General features: G+C 41.2%; 1 protein-coding gene across 2 annotated transcripts in view; it reads left to right on the plus strand.

Moving 5' to 3' along the window:
• The window catches only part of pde4d (phosphodiesterase 4D, cAMP-specific), a 177,037-nt gene that overhangs the window by 4,621 nt on the left and 159,375 nt on the right, over window positions 1-13,041 (plus strand). The window lies entirely within an intron of this gene.

Raw genomic sequence — 13,041 nt, forward strand, 5'->3', positions numbered from 1 at the left:
CTTTCCCTTGTTTCACTGGAAGTCCTGTCATTGTGTTAAATTCATAGTAAGAGCTTGCACTGCTTTTACAGACACTGGAGCAAGTAATGTGGGATCTGAATTGTGGAGGAGATGGGTAGGTGGGGGGGGGGGGGGGGGGCTTAATTTTATCCCTCGAGAGCGATGGTATGCGCTGGTCATCGTTTGGTCATCTCGCAGCAGTGCACATCCTGGTGCCTTGTTTAACAAATATTAAATACTTTTGTTTTTTCCTGTGCCACTGGAAAAATTTTCCATAAACAGCTGCTGACATTTTCTATGTTTGGACAAGGGTCATGCTGATGTTGCTTTTAAAAACACAGGAAATCCTTGAACGCCACTTTGAAAAGTTTAGGAGCTGCACAATAAGAACATTCAGCCTTTTAAAGAGCCTATAACAGTAGGAAAAAGAGAGTAACAACTGGATCGAGATGCACTGCAACATATCGGCTTGTCTCTCACTGAGGGCCGGTTGCGTTGCTCGTATCGGGCACACACTGCAGAGTAATTGGAGTTAAGTGCCTTTGACAGCCAGTGTTTGTGCAAGGAAGGGTTGAATAAACATCAGGGGCGGCACATGGGTTTTTCAACTCTTTTTTTCCCCCTGCAACAGCTATTAGACTTTTTTTCCCCTCCACAATTACCAAAAAATGACTCACTTCAGCTTATGGTCTTTACAAAGTTTACATTGTGTGAGTGACACCTACGTCACATATGCTTTGTTGTCAGTAGGGAGCGCTTGCCAGTTGGCATGAGGCTATATCAAAACAAGGGCGTTTGGTCAGGTGTCCTGTATAATTTATCAGGTCACGGCCCTGATAAGAAACCTGCCAGGTCCAGGACATTGTAAATGATTCCTGCCACACTCATGTCAAACATCCGTCTCTCTGAAACACTTATTTGATGCACCTTCACTAAGTTTGTCTATTTAAACTCAGTTTGTAAACTCACCTAACAACAGTCCAATTATGTCAAAGGACAGTTTTTGGAAGTTATTTTGTTGGTGTTTCCACTGTTGCTGCTTTGAGTTCTTTGCCTCCTGAAATAAGGGTGGAGTTATGATGTAGACTTGAAAAGAGCTAGCTCATGTTGTGTGCCCATATCAAAAGGCCAAAGAGATTATAGCCATTCCAAACAAAGAGCCTGCTGCACACTTTCAGACAGTAGACACCTTTACATAGACACCAATATTCATATACTTACCTGATCAAAACAATAGCCTGAATAAGACATTGCCATGAAAACAGCATATTCTGATGACCTTAACTGGAATAAGGTCAAATTCAGAATAAGCAATATTCAAAATAAGACATGTCGAGTATTTTTGACCTTACTCACATTATGTAGGTATGTATATGTCTTAAAAAGGTAGGGTTGTCTGAAAGTCGTCTGAATATAAATAGTCGCAGGACTGTTATGAACACGTCTGCCTACCTGTCACTAAACGACCTGCTTGAACGCATCCTGCCCGGACTCTTACCACAGTCTTCAGCCGGAGAGACATACACCATTAAGGCAGAGACGTTAGCGAACGAGTCACTGAAAAGTCGGCAATTGCTTGTCAGTGCACATTCATGGCCAATGTGAGGGGGTGGGGTGTATAGTTTGCCTTATTTTCAGTCTGTAGCCCGCTTTTTTCTAGCTTTTCCAGGATTACCAACCCTAGCTTTAATTGCACTAGAAAGTCCAACTGAAGTTTTCACAGCATTTTTCAGACATCAACATGTACTTCAGTTACCAACTGCTTGATGACGCATAAACTGGTTATGAGTCCACTCGTGGGAAATAATGTTGATGTGAGTCATAATCAGCCGAGGTTCTGTGACATTTAACTGGAATATGAATGGAATTTTCTGTTAGTATCTCGTGTGATGATAGAAATAATGTCTCAGGAAAAGGTCGATCGTCAGGTGCCTATAACCTGAGTCAATGTCTGTTCTGCCCAGTTTAAATATCAATAAGGAAGACAACCGTCTGGACTAAAGCTGTTTTTCTTGCATCTGTTATTTGCTATTGTCGCCTACTTTCAACATAAACTTTGCGATTTATTGGGATCTAGTGGGGAAGTTGGATATTGCAACCAACTAAACACCCCTCACCTCACCCTCTCTACCAAGCACATATAGAGAACTTACAGTGGCCTTCAGGTAACGTAAAAACACTCTCTCTTGAGCCAGTGTTTGGTTTGTCCATTCTGGGCTACTGTAGAAACATGGCACACTGCATGAAGGAGGACCCGCTCCCTATGTAGATTTAAAGGTTAATTCTAAGATCAAGAAAACACAAGAATTCTTAGTTTTATTATTCACTAATTGTGAATATTATGTTACTTCTCTGCCAATAGGTTATAAATCCCCCAAACTGGCCCTTTATTTATGAACCATTTTGGAATTGGCCGATCTTGTGTGTGTGTTGCTTTCATGCTGTTGACTTATAGAATATGATAATTTATGTTTGAGCACTGAGATTAAAAAAACCTGAAAAATCTGTCTTGAAATTAAATAATTATAGAAAAAAGAAATTAAATTAAATATAAAAAATGCATAAAAAACTGAAAATAAAGAAAGTGATAAAAAACAGAAGAGTGCAGGAGTGCAGGCAAGAGCGAGATCTAGTTAATTAGACACATGGTTTAGCTATGAGTAGGAATAGAGGTTTTGCTGTTGGTTAGTGTGGCTGCTTCTCTTTATTTTTCACACCATCATAACATCTGATCAGCTGTTTGGTTTATGCTGCTTCTACTCTGTCAGATTTAATCTTATACAAGAGGATCTGCATTTATAACATCGGTTAAAGATTACCTGCTGTATTAGTGGAGTCAGTCAGCTGCTGCCTAAGAGGGGGGATTTCAGGATTTAGATAAACCTCACTCATCTCACTTTACAGTTAATTCTCTGCTGGGTGTGGATGAGCTTTACCGGGGGAATGGCGACATGCTGATGGGTGTTTGACACACAAATTGATTCCACATGTCCAGCTCTGTACGTGACGTGGGATTTAGGAGACAATTATAATTGTCACTCCCTATTCCATTCTGAACTTAATTTGGTGTGTGTGTGGGTGATGGAGTCAAAGCCAGAGACATGACAGCTCCCCAGAAGTGATGCCAAGGTTCGCCACCTGGTGGCTGGCTGCAGTATAGGTCTAAAATCCCGCCTCCTCCATGTTAGTAGATGCATGGACCAAATTAAAAAATCTAAGTACACGTCGAATACATTTTTCTGAATGATGGTTTCTGTCAGTTTGCTTAGTTCTCATCACTCACACGCTTTTTAATTAGTCATTTGATGCTATAAAAATGGGTGAAAGGTCACGATTGACGGCTGTGACTGACTCACGATGTACGAGCACGACCTCGCTACCACGGCTCCATCCCCTGATCGCAACTGTACAGATTCTGGCTCCAAATGCACAAGATGGCAGTGTTTATATCTTTTGGCTTAATTTCTGGATAGTGGAAGAAAGTGGAGATGCGTTGTCCTTCTATACATACAGTTTATGGTCAAAGCCTATAAACATGTGACCAAATATCATCTCTGTTTGTGTCTTGCACCAGTCGTCTCTCAGGAGGTGTGGCCAAAGTGTCCTTGGGAAAGACGCTTAACCCCCAAATTAGCCCCTGATGGCTCTTTGAGTGGTCAATAAGACAAGAGAAGCACTACTGCAATCCATTTATCATAATATAGTTCTATTCCATGAGACCGATTGACCAACATTGTTTTATTAAATTTATTATCACGGTGTTGTCCTTTTGAGAGAGGATTTGACGAGATCATCACTTTTACATCACGTTCTTATCCTCCGTCCTCAAGCAGTTTATCTCTTGTTAATCCATTTATGGATATAAAACAGAACTGCACATTGGTCCATATTAATTTTCTCTTAATTATTACAACATGGATGCTTGTGTAGAGAAAATAAGGGAACATTATTTTTTGTCTGTTTGCTCCTGGTTTCATTTGTCTCCTGGTTCAACCATGATAAATGTTCTCCGCACTAAAATGTCACCATCTTATTTTGCCTTCGTACTCCCACTCACTGTTTCCTCGCCTCACCACAGTGGGTGGAGGAGTGAAGTCAGGTCTCGGGGTCTAATTCGACGTAACCATGTAAGGATGTCGGCTCACACGCCTCAGGCTGAACCTAAATGAATCTCGTGCCTCTTAACATGTTGATCTGTAGCATGAAGATGGGTGAACACTCGTCTCCATCTCATAAATCAGGCGCACAAATGTTCGAGTTACAAACTTATTGTACCGCGCGTAATTTAATGGATAGACGCATGTACAGTATGAGCTGTGTGAGGTGACCTTTAATAAAGCAGGGATGTTTCTAGTGAAATGAGCTTCTGTGAAGTCTAGTGAACTTTTCCGTTGACTTGTTGAGAAAAACCCAGGGTGAAAAAATGTCCATCTTTACATTATCATGCACCAATTACATAGTTTAAATAACTGAGTGTAGAGAGAAGAGTTATAAATCTGTTCTGCTATTTCACTTTCATTCTGAATCATCAGAGACACTGGCTATCTAGCTGAGCTCTAATTATTGCAAAACGTTTTTTTTCTGGATGAACAAGTTGGATGTTCCTGCATCAGCTGGAATCCATTTGGTTTTATGGTCGTCTGTTATTTTGCACACAGGATGCCAACATTTCCCTCTGGTTTTAGTGCATTTTCAAACCAACTAAATCTGCTCATTGCAGGGGTTCACTAGAGAAATCAGCCCTGCCCTCCCTCCTTGAGTTTCTGCCACCGGAAATGTTTTCATAAAAATAAGATTACAGATATGTATCAGCTCTCTGGCTCCCCCTCTTGTGATCCAGGACCAAATTAGGGCTCAGAGGACGGGAGCCTGTTTTACATAACATGACGAGAGATCAGAGACGACAAATCACCTCAGAGCGGCAGAGTTGTGACAGATTTAAGCTCAGCTGATTGGTTTGTCTGCTTTGCTTACCTTAACCCGGAGTAACATCCACATCACCCACCCAGGGGAGGGAGCTCCTCCACCACACGCACCATCACTTCTGTGCACCATATTTCTCAGGACAGCTCAAAGGAACTGCGGTACAATTCTCTAGAGTGAAGTTTGTAAGGGATCTTTGTCTGATGCTCAAACTCTGGCTTTGAAGATAGTGTTGTTAAATGTGTGTGGATCCCCAAGGACTGAAACACTATATTCTGCCCTCACTATGTGTGTAGATGCACAATCAGCTAAACACACATCAAATAAAGGTTGAAAACGACAGTCGTTCTCTGAAGTTCTCAATGGAAGAAGCTGTGAAACTGGGAAAACATTGTTGCCGCATCAAGTTATTTCAAAAAAGTGAAATAGTGCAAACTAGATGTACACGGAAAAAAAGTTATTAATACGAAAACTAGATTCACAAAATAATAATAATAAATATTTTGCGTAGCACATTTTAAAACAGCCATTTCAAAGAGTACAAAGAAAGTACAAGAAAACAAAACAAGTAAAATAATTCAAATTCAAAGGAAAAGGATAAAAGACACATATTAATAACTAAAAACATCTAAGCCCTTCCGTAAAAGTATGTTTTGAGAGATGATGTAAAAACAAATCATCCCCAATAAAAAATTGCCTTTAACAACTCTCTCGTCATATCTTGTTTTTAACACACATGGAAATAGAGTCCAGGTTTCTGAGCAACTGCATGAAATATTGTGGGAGAGAAGAAGCTGTAGCACCGACAGAACAGACACATTTATACAGGAGCTTTTGTGCCGAGGGACAAATCTTAAACGGTCACCCTGGGTGACGATGTTCTGATGTGCTAAGATGCAGAGTCAGGTTTCTTTTCTTGTGTGTGCGTGCGTGTGTGTGTGTGTGTGTGTGTGCGTGTGTGTGTGCGTGTGTGTGTGTGTGCAGGAAACCTTTGATGATAGGACTGTACTGTGAGCTTGATAATAAGCAGCAATACACGACAGTAAACTAGATTTTATCCTTGTTTATTATATGATGACAATGTCCTGCAGTTGATTTTGAGTTTATTGAATAGAAAAGGCTTCTTCTAATCATTCTTAAAGCATGAATAATGTTATCCCCCTAACATAAACGCATCTCTCTATAGGTTTACTAGCTGTGTTTACACGATCTCATATAAACATATGGAAAAGGATGGTGAGGCAGCCAGCTTTAATTATACTGCCAGTCATTCTCCGACTATAACCAGTATAATTAGCTTGGAAGAAAAACTGGTTTTCCCAACCTTTACGTTGAACAGCACAGGAAACAGCGTTCGCTCAGTTGTCAGCCGTCCATATTGAATCACATGTGATGGGAGAGATTCAGGCTGGGTTCAGCTCACCGCTGCGTGCCTGCTGTCGGGCTGTGTGGATACTAGGAGTGACTCATCCCTCCAGCTCTGCAGGGCCACTGCCCTGGGTCACTGATGTCATAAGGCAGTATAGTAGGCCATGTTTATAGGAAGGAGGGGGGTAGTAGACAGTGGTGTGTGTGTGTGTGTGTGTGTGTGTGTGTGTGTGTGTGTGGTATGGAAACAGAAATTAATTCCAGTTCAAGATGAGAAAAAAACAATATAGAAATCCTTAAAACTGCAAGTTTACATCAGCGGAACTCTAACTGCTGGATGTACAGTATAATACATTATTATTAATGCTGTTTAATATACATTGATCTGTGTTTGTGTCTCCTAATCTCATTTTAATGTTTTGTTTTATTGATTATTCATGTGTACTTGTGACACATTATAAGGTCTAGAAAGGTGCAGTGAAATTAAAATTATTATTATTGTTGTTACTATTTATCTTTCTTAATTAATCATCATTATTTAAATGTATATTTAATAATATATTATTATGTACCCATTCTTTATTATAGTGTACCAGGAGTAATAGCAAATATAACTCTCTGGGGCCCCCTGCTGCAACTTCAAAGCAGTGCAGCCCATCGTTTTCATCCATCTACAGAATGATTTCATTTCAACTGTGTGAGTCTTTAAAATGTAACAAGTACGTCGTTTTTCTGATGTGGAGAAAGTTGTTGCTGAGCGTGTCATTTGCACTCTAGTGTTAATGCACAACACACTAATTCTACTGACTGTGACAGTGTGTGGTAATTTTGTGCAAGCTGTTCACAGCCCACCCTCCGGTTTAACTGGTCCACGGTGACCAATAAACTGCTGCTGACACAAAGACTTCCTTAATCTTCAGTCAGCAGTATAAGACAACAGCAGGACAGAATAGGGTCTTAAAGGCCACAGACAACAGCCTCTTTCATCCAGAGAGCTGGTAAATCGGCCTTTAAAAGAAATAGCAGTAAAATAAAATGTTGATTCTTACTTTACAGGCAACACTTTATGTCCAAACTAATTAATTAACAGTATAATTGATAAATGGTTTAGTGTAATCCCCCCTTAAGTGTGTTAAGAGTGTTACCTCTGAGAAGGAGGTCATGTTTGTTAGTTTTTGTTCTTAATCAGCAGGATTATGCAAAATCTACTGAGCAGATTTCCATGATCTTTGATGGAAGGCTTGGGAATGGGCCAAAAAAGAACCCGTTACACTTTGGCATGGCCGCGGACAAAGGGGCAGATATAGGAATTATTGTTTTATTTGTCCTTTAACATTAAATCTGACATATTTTGTCATTTTAAGGGGACTGTTGGGCCTTTGCGCTCCACTATGTGCCAAATATATCAGGGTTACAATATATTGGACTGATAATGACCCTGGTTTTTGCGGATGTATCTTGAAAAGGTTTTGGTGTTAGTATTTGCAGTGATCTGAAAGACCTGCATCATTTCTGGAGAGATTCATCGGTATTAAAACCAAGTGAGAGTTTGCAAAACATTGTGACATTTTACAACATTTATAGTCATGATTATCATAGTTTAACGGGTAGTCCAGTGATTCAGTATTGCACTTAAAGTTAGTTGAGACACTTTGCTGTTTTAAAAGATGATGCTTGAAATCGAGGCAGCAGATTCTTAGATATTCTGACTCTTAGAAAAGCTCCAGAGCATACATTTCCCATAATTCAACATCTTTCATCACACCTTCGCTGATGAATGATTCTGTCTTTTAAAGTCAAACTCTGGAGAACTCCATCCAGAGTCACAGAGAATATTATACAACTGTTTCCACCTGATGATGTTCCTCATGACGAGTCAACTGAACTTTTGCGTGTGATTAGTCGTGATGACCCTTGATGACACAAACTACATGAGGCTTAGCAAATTTGTCAACAGGTGAAGAGCGTTTTTTGACTTAATTCATGAATTCCAGTGAAAAAATTGAATGTAAAAAAAGGAAAATTTGTGTAAATGGTCTCAGTTGGTGGTGATGTGTTTCTTTCTTGCATCTCTATTATGGTGATGATGCAGTCACATTTTTGGATAAAATCCTACCAGGTGCAGCGTCATCACATTTTATTCATTGCTCAGCAGATGGTTAATGGGAGTTAGACTGAATACACAATAAGGTCCACGTGTAGACAAAATAACCCAACAGTCATTCTCTACAATCATTTTTATGTTTTACTTGATAGAGCTATTTCTTTTCCAAAAGAACACAGCTAAAAAACAGGCAGTGTTCAGTTTTTATTTGTCAGATTTTAGTGAGAATTATAGAAATAAATGAAAATAATTAATTTATTGTCATGTAATGTTATTTTAATCAGATCCAGCTTCATTATCGATGCACTGGCGTATATATTGGACTGTTTTCAGAAATACTCCCGACATCTGATGACCCCAATTTCACAGCAGAAAAAAAGCAAACAAAGAAACGTGTGACGAACACTTGTGTCCGTCAGACGACAAACGGGATGAAACACAATTATTTTCAAGGAGCCTGCAGGTGCGAGAGCTAATTTACATTTCAAGTAAATGTTATTGTGTCTTCATGCCTGGTCCAGTCGCCGTGAAATTGTTTCGAGTTGCTACAAAGGGCTCGTCACTGTCAACAAGGTGCCACGGGAGTGAATGGAGAGGAAATTGAGCTGTTCAGCCATTTTCAATTTGTGCACACTTGAGGGTAAATTATACAGCCACTGCATGAGATCAAGTGTGGAGATTCCAAGTGTAGAATAGCAACTGTCATAATTCCTTCCAATGCAGTGACAGCCCTCATCTATTATTTGCAGGGTGCATTTCAAGGGCGTGTGTGTGTGTGTGTGTGTGTGTGTGTGTGCGTGTGTTCACATGTATGTTGGCATGCCTGGGAGTTCCAGTGAACATGTGAATGTCTGACAGGAGGTGACAGTCTTCCAGTGGTCTGATGGCGGCTGATTTATGTGATGAACGGATGGAGGGATTGCTGTGGCACTTAGTGGTGGTTCTTGCTGACAAGGTCAGCAAAACAAAGGTGGCGGCTGCTGGAGATCCGGCTCACAGTCGAGTTTCTCCACACAAGATAATATCAAACGAAGTTGAGACTCCTCTTTTGTGTTTTTTCCTCCCACTGTCGTGTCTAGCGGTTTCAGCACCACTTGGAGGAGCCACCGCTGTTGTTTTGGCCCCAGTCGGGCGGCGTGCAGCCTGCCGCTCTCCTCTCAACACCCAGGCTTCTTTTCTTTATTATAAAACCTCCCTACAATGGCCCTTCTACAAAAGCAGAGTTCTTAAAGCTGCAATCAGCAGCACCTAAATACAATTTCTTAATCAATGTGATAATAATTTTCCCGCTGCCATATTTAGATAAGTGAAAGAAGTCCAGGCATCCACCTCAGTGAAAGGCTGGGAATGAATGAGGCTGATTGGATGGTGCATGGATGGAGCATAGATGGAGCTTTTAGCGAACGACAACAAGTGTCACTGCCTCTTTACGCCGAGGATGCTGCCATGTACGGCCTGTAATTTATTTTAATTTGAAGAGTATAAGGATGGAGCGTTGACTGATTTGTTTACTGATCACTTCATTTAAGCACTCAGAATCAAAGCTTGTATGTTAATGTCAGTGATGTATAATTTTCAGGTTACTTTCCTCCAACCAGCAGCTTGACAAATTGAACAAAAAGAAAAATGCATCGTTGATTCGTATTGTCTTTGCAGATCTGTCGACAGGGAGAATAAAAGTCTCTCTTTTCAGAGCGACGCCCGCTCATCTCAGCTGATTGAATGGCCACAATAAAGGGCTGAGATACTTTTTGAGCGATTATTCAATAAGAAGCTGTGGGAGCTCGACAAGTGGAAAAGAGACGTTTCACACGGCAGCTGAAATTTAGAGCACATTAGACGGACCTGACCTTCTACCGCCGGGTGAGGAGAAGCCATTGCTCAGCTCATTTTTTGCTCACTGGCCTAATGTGATCACACAGGATAAACTCTCATCGCTCTCCTAAAGATGGCAGGAAGTTAATTGAAAAAGCCAACAGAGGATGTATCAAAGGGACATGGGGGGGGGAAATGACATCTGCAGCAGGCAGTCTTTTCCCCGTATCTGGATCGCTCTGCTGGGGGGATCTGTGGCCCTGATCCCACCTCACGTTAACTATTGCTCGAGCCCAGACAGAAATCAACCCCCCGTGGATACACTGATCCATCACTCACAAATAATACCTGTCTGCACAACAGCACAGACAGACAAGGCCCGACTGCTTTTGAACGAGAAAGAGAAAGTATTGTGTCACAGAGAGCCCACAAAATGCACAAACAGTCTTCATCCACCTCACGTCACTCTGGTGGAGAAGATTTAAAAAAGGCTAGAGCAGTCATCAGCTCTGGTTTTAATTGAGATTTTGAAAGCCAAAGTACATTTATCCTCTGAGTGCACCTTTCAGGAGAATGTAAAACAAGGTGAATAATAATAAGAATGGCTGGCTGAGATGAAGATTGTGATGTTCTGTATTCATCTACCTCTCCCCCTGTGCTCCTTGTATCTGTGCTGCGTCTCCAGCTGTTTCGCTTATTATTTTCAGGGAATCGTCATGTGTTTTGGAGCCTTTGGCCCAATCGTCGGTCATAGATGGAAAATGAGGATATGAGCCGGCGTTTATTTCATTTGCTTTTGTGTAATTCAAGCCACGATAGAGCTTTTAGCAGCTGTAACGAGAATGAAGGGCGGTTTTGGTTCACTGCGACTTACCTTGGGTCAGCAAACAGCGGCTAGCTCCGATCGAGAGCTCCCCACTAGTGGCCAGCCCGGCTAGCTTCAGACGTCAGCTCGTATCGCAACGGTTAAAGATAATAGTTGCTCTGATGTTAGGTTGTTTCTCTCTGTCTCGGTTGTTCAGCATCAGAATCCCACACCAGGTCACCTGGGTTTTAATTGATAAGCCCCGCCCAGTACCAGCTAGCCAAAAGAAAACAGGAACGGCTAATATGACTACTAAATAGCCTAATGCTTAAACTAACACAGCTACCAGGAATAATAAGGGTCTCAATGACCCCAGGAGCATCGAGAATGACAATCCGTGGGTCACCCTAACCCTAACCCTGACCGGCCAGGGCTTGCGGATGATCACACACACGCACGTACGCACGCACGCATGCACACATACACACACACACACACTCTGGGTCAATCTGACCCAGGGACAACACGAGGGTTAATACTGCTGTCTGGACAAATTCTAAATAATAGACTGGGCAGTGGAACAATAGCACTTGCACCTGTGAGGCACTGTCAAGGACCTGCCTTATTATTATTAATATAAACACTTAATGACTGCAGAGGGGTCGTAAATGTGAGGTGACTACAAATTTACATATTTGCCCTGTTCCTGCGTTTAACGTTTGAGACAAATCAGTTATGATTTCAGACCCTGCAAATAACTGCAGTTAATCATAATGGTTCATAGCAGTTAACACTTGCAGAAGTGACGGAATATGAGCATAGATCAAGGCTGTTGTTTGCCCTGAGGTCATCTCGTGATCTATGGGCATAATTATCTGTCTTGTTGCATTAAACCTTTTAGATTTGAAGCTTTTTTTCAGACTACGTGCAGCAAGCTCCACAGAAGTGCATTTAGAGTAGAAGACCAAATCGGTATTTTCACATTGGATGAACTGCTGAAAACACGAAAAAAATCTGTACATGTAGCTATTGGACGCCTCTTTGATTATCAGTGGAAAGGCAGTGAAGCAACATATAGTGTGCTAAGTAAAAAAATAACATGACAAGGATTGCAAACATTATTACCAATGTCTAAGATGTATATTGTAGTGCATGTGCATGCATTTGTATATTGCATGTTCTGGCTTCTCTACATAGTTATACACATGATGCTCTATATCATGAAACATTTCTCATGATGAAAGATAGTTAATTTACCCCAAAGGCGCACGATGTCATAACCAATTTCTCCTCTCCTCTCCTCTCCTCCTCCTCTCCTCAAAGCCCAATCGATGGGGACTATCCGACCAGCTCTGTCTGTTTTTCCATCCGTGGTAATTACCTGGCCACATCTATTTAGTGGGGATGTGCCTGAGATAAAGAGTGGAGAGAAGGGTTCACGTGTGACCTGTTTGGCTGATTTCTCATTGAAAATACATCAGTCCTGGGTAGAGGGATAGAGAAGTTGGTTTCGTTTCCAAGCTCATGGAACGAAATGACGGCTTATGTAGTTGATAGCAAGTGACATGCAGGTGTATGTTTTGCTTTGCATGGGATTGGCTGATATAAATCCATTGCTTGCCTATGCATCTCGACTGTGGAACACAGACAACCACAAATGAAGTGAGTGTTGTCAGAAAAAACATGAAACAGGATAAAAATAGGCCTATATATAGGAGACAGGGACCGTTGTTATAAAAAGCAGAGTAAAACGAGGAGCCCTGAATTCTCTTCCTATTTTCTCGATAATTGATCACAAGAGAAGAAACGTGAGACGTGACAGGAAGGCTTGAACAGACATAGACTTCCTATGTATGGACCAATCACAGCACACTGAGAATATGATTATTTATCCCTTTGAAGTACAACAGGATTTTCGAGGTGTCACAATAATATACACTGTGTGAATGGATATGAACATCCAGCTCAGCACAATTGGTTTTGGCTATCTGTGTGTGTGTGTGTGTGTGTGTGTGTGTGTGTGTGT

This window comes from Hippoglossus hippoglossus, chromosome 9 (genome assembly GCF_009819705.1).
Source record: "Hippoglossus hippoglossus isolate fHipHip1 chromosome 9, fHipHip1.pri, whole genome shotgun sequence".
In the NCBI taxonomy this organism is placed as follows: domain Eukaryota; kingdom Metazoa; phylum Chordata; class Actinopteri; order Pleuronectiformes; family Pleuronectidae; genus Hippoglossus; species Hippoglossus hippoglossus.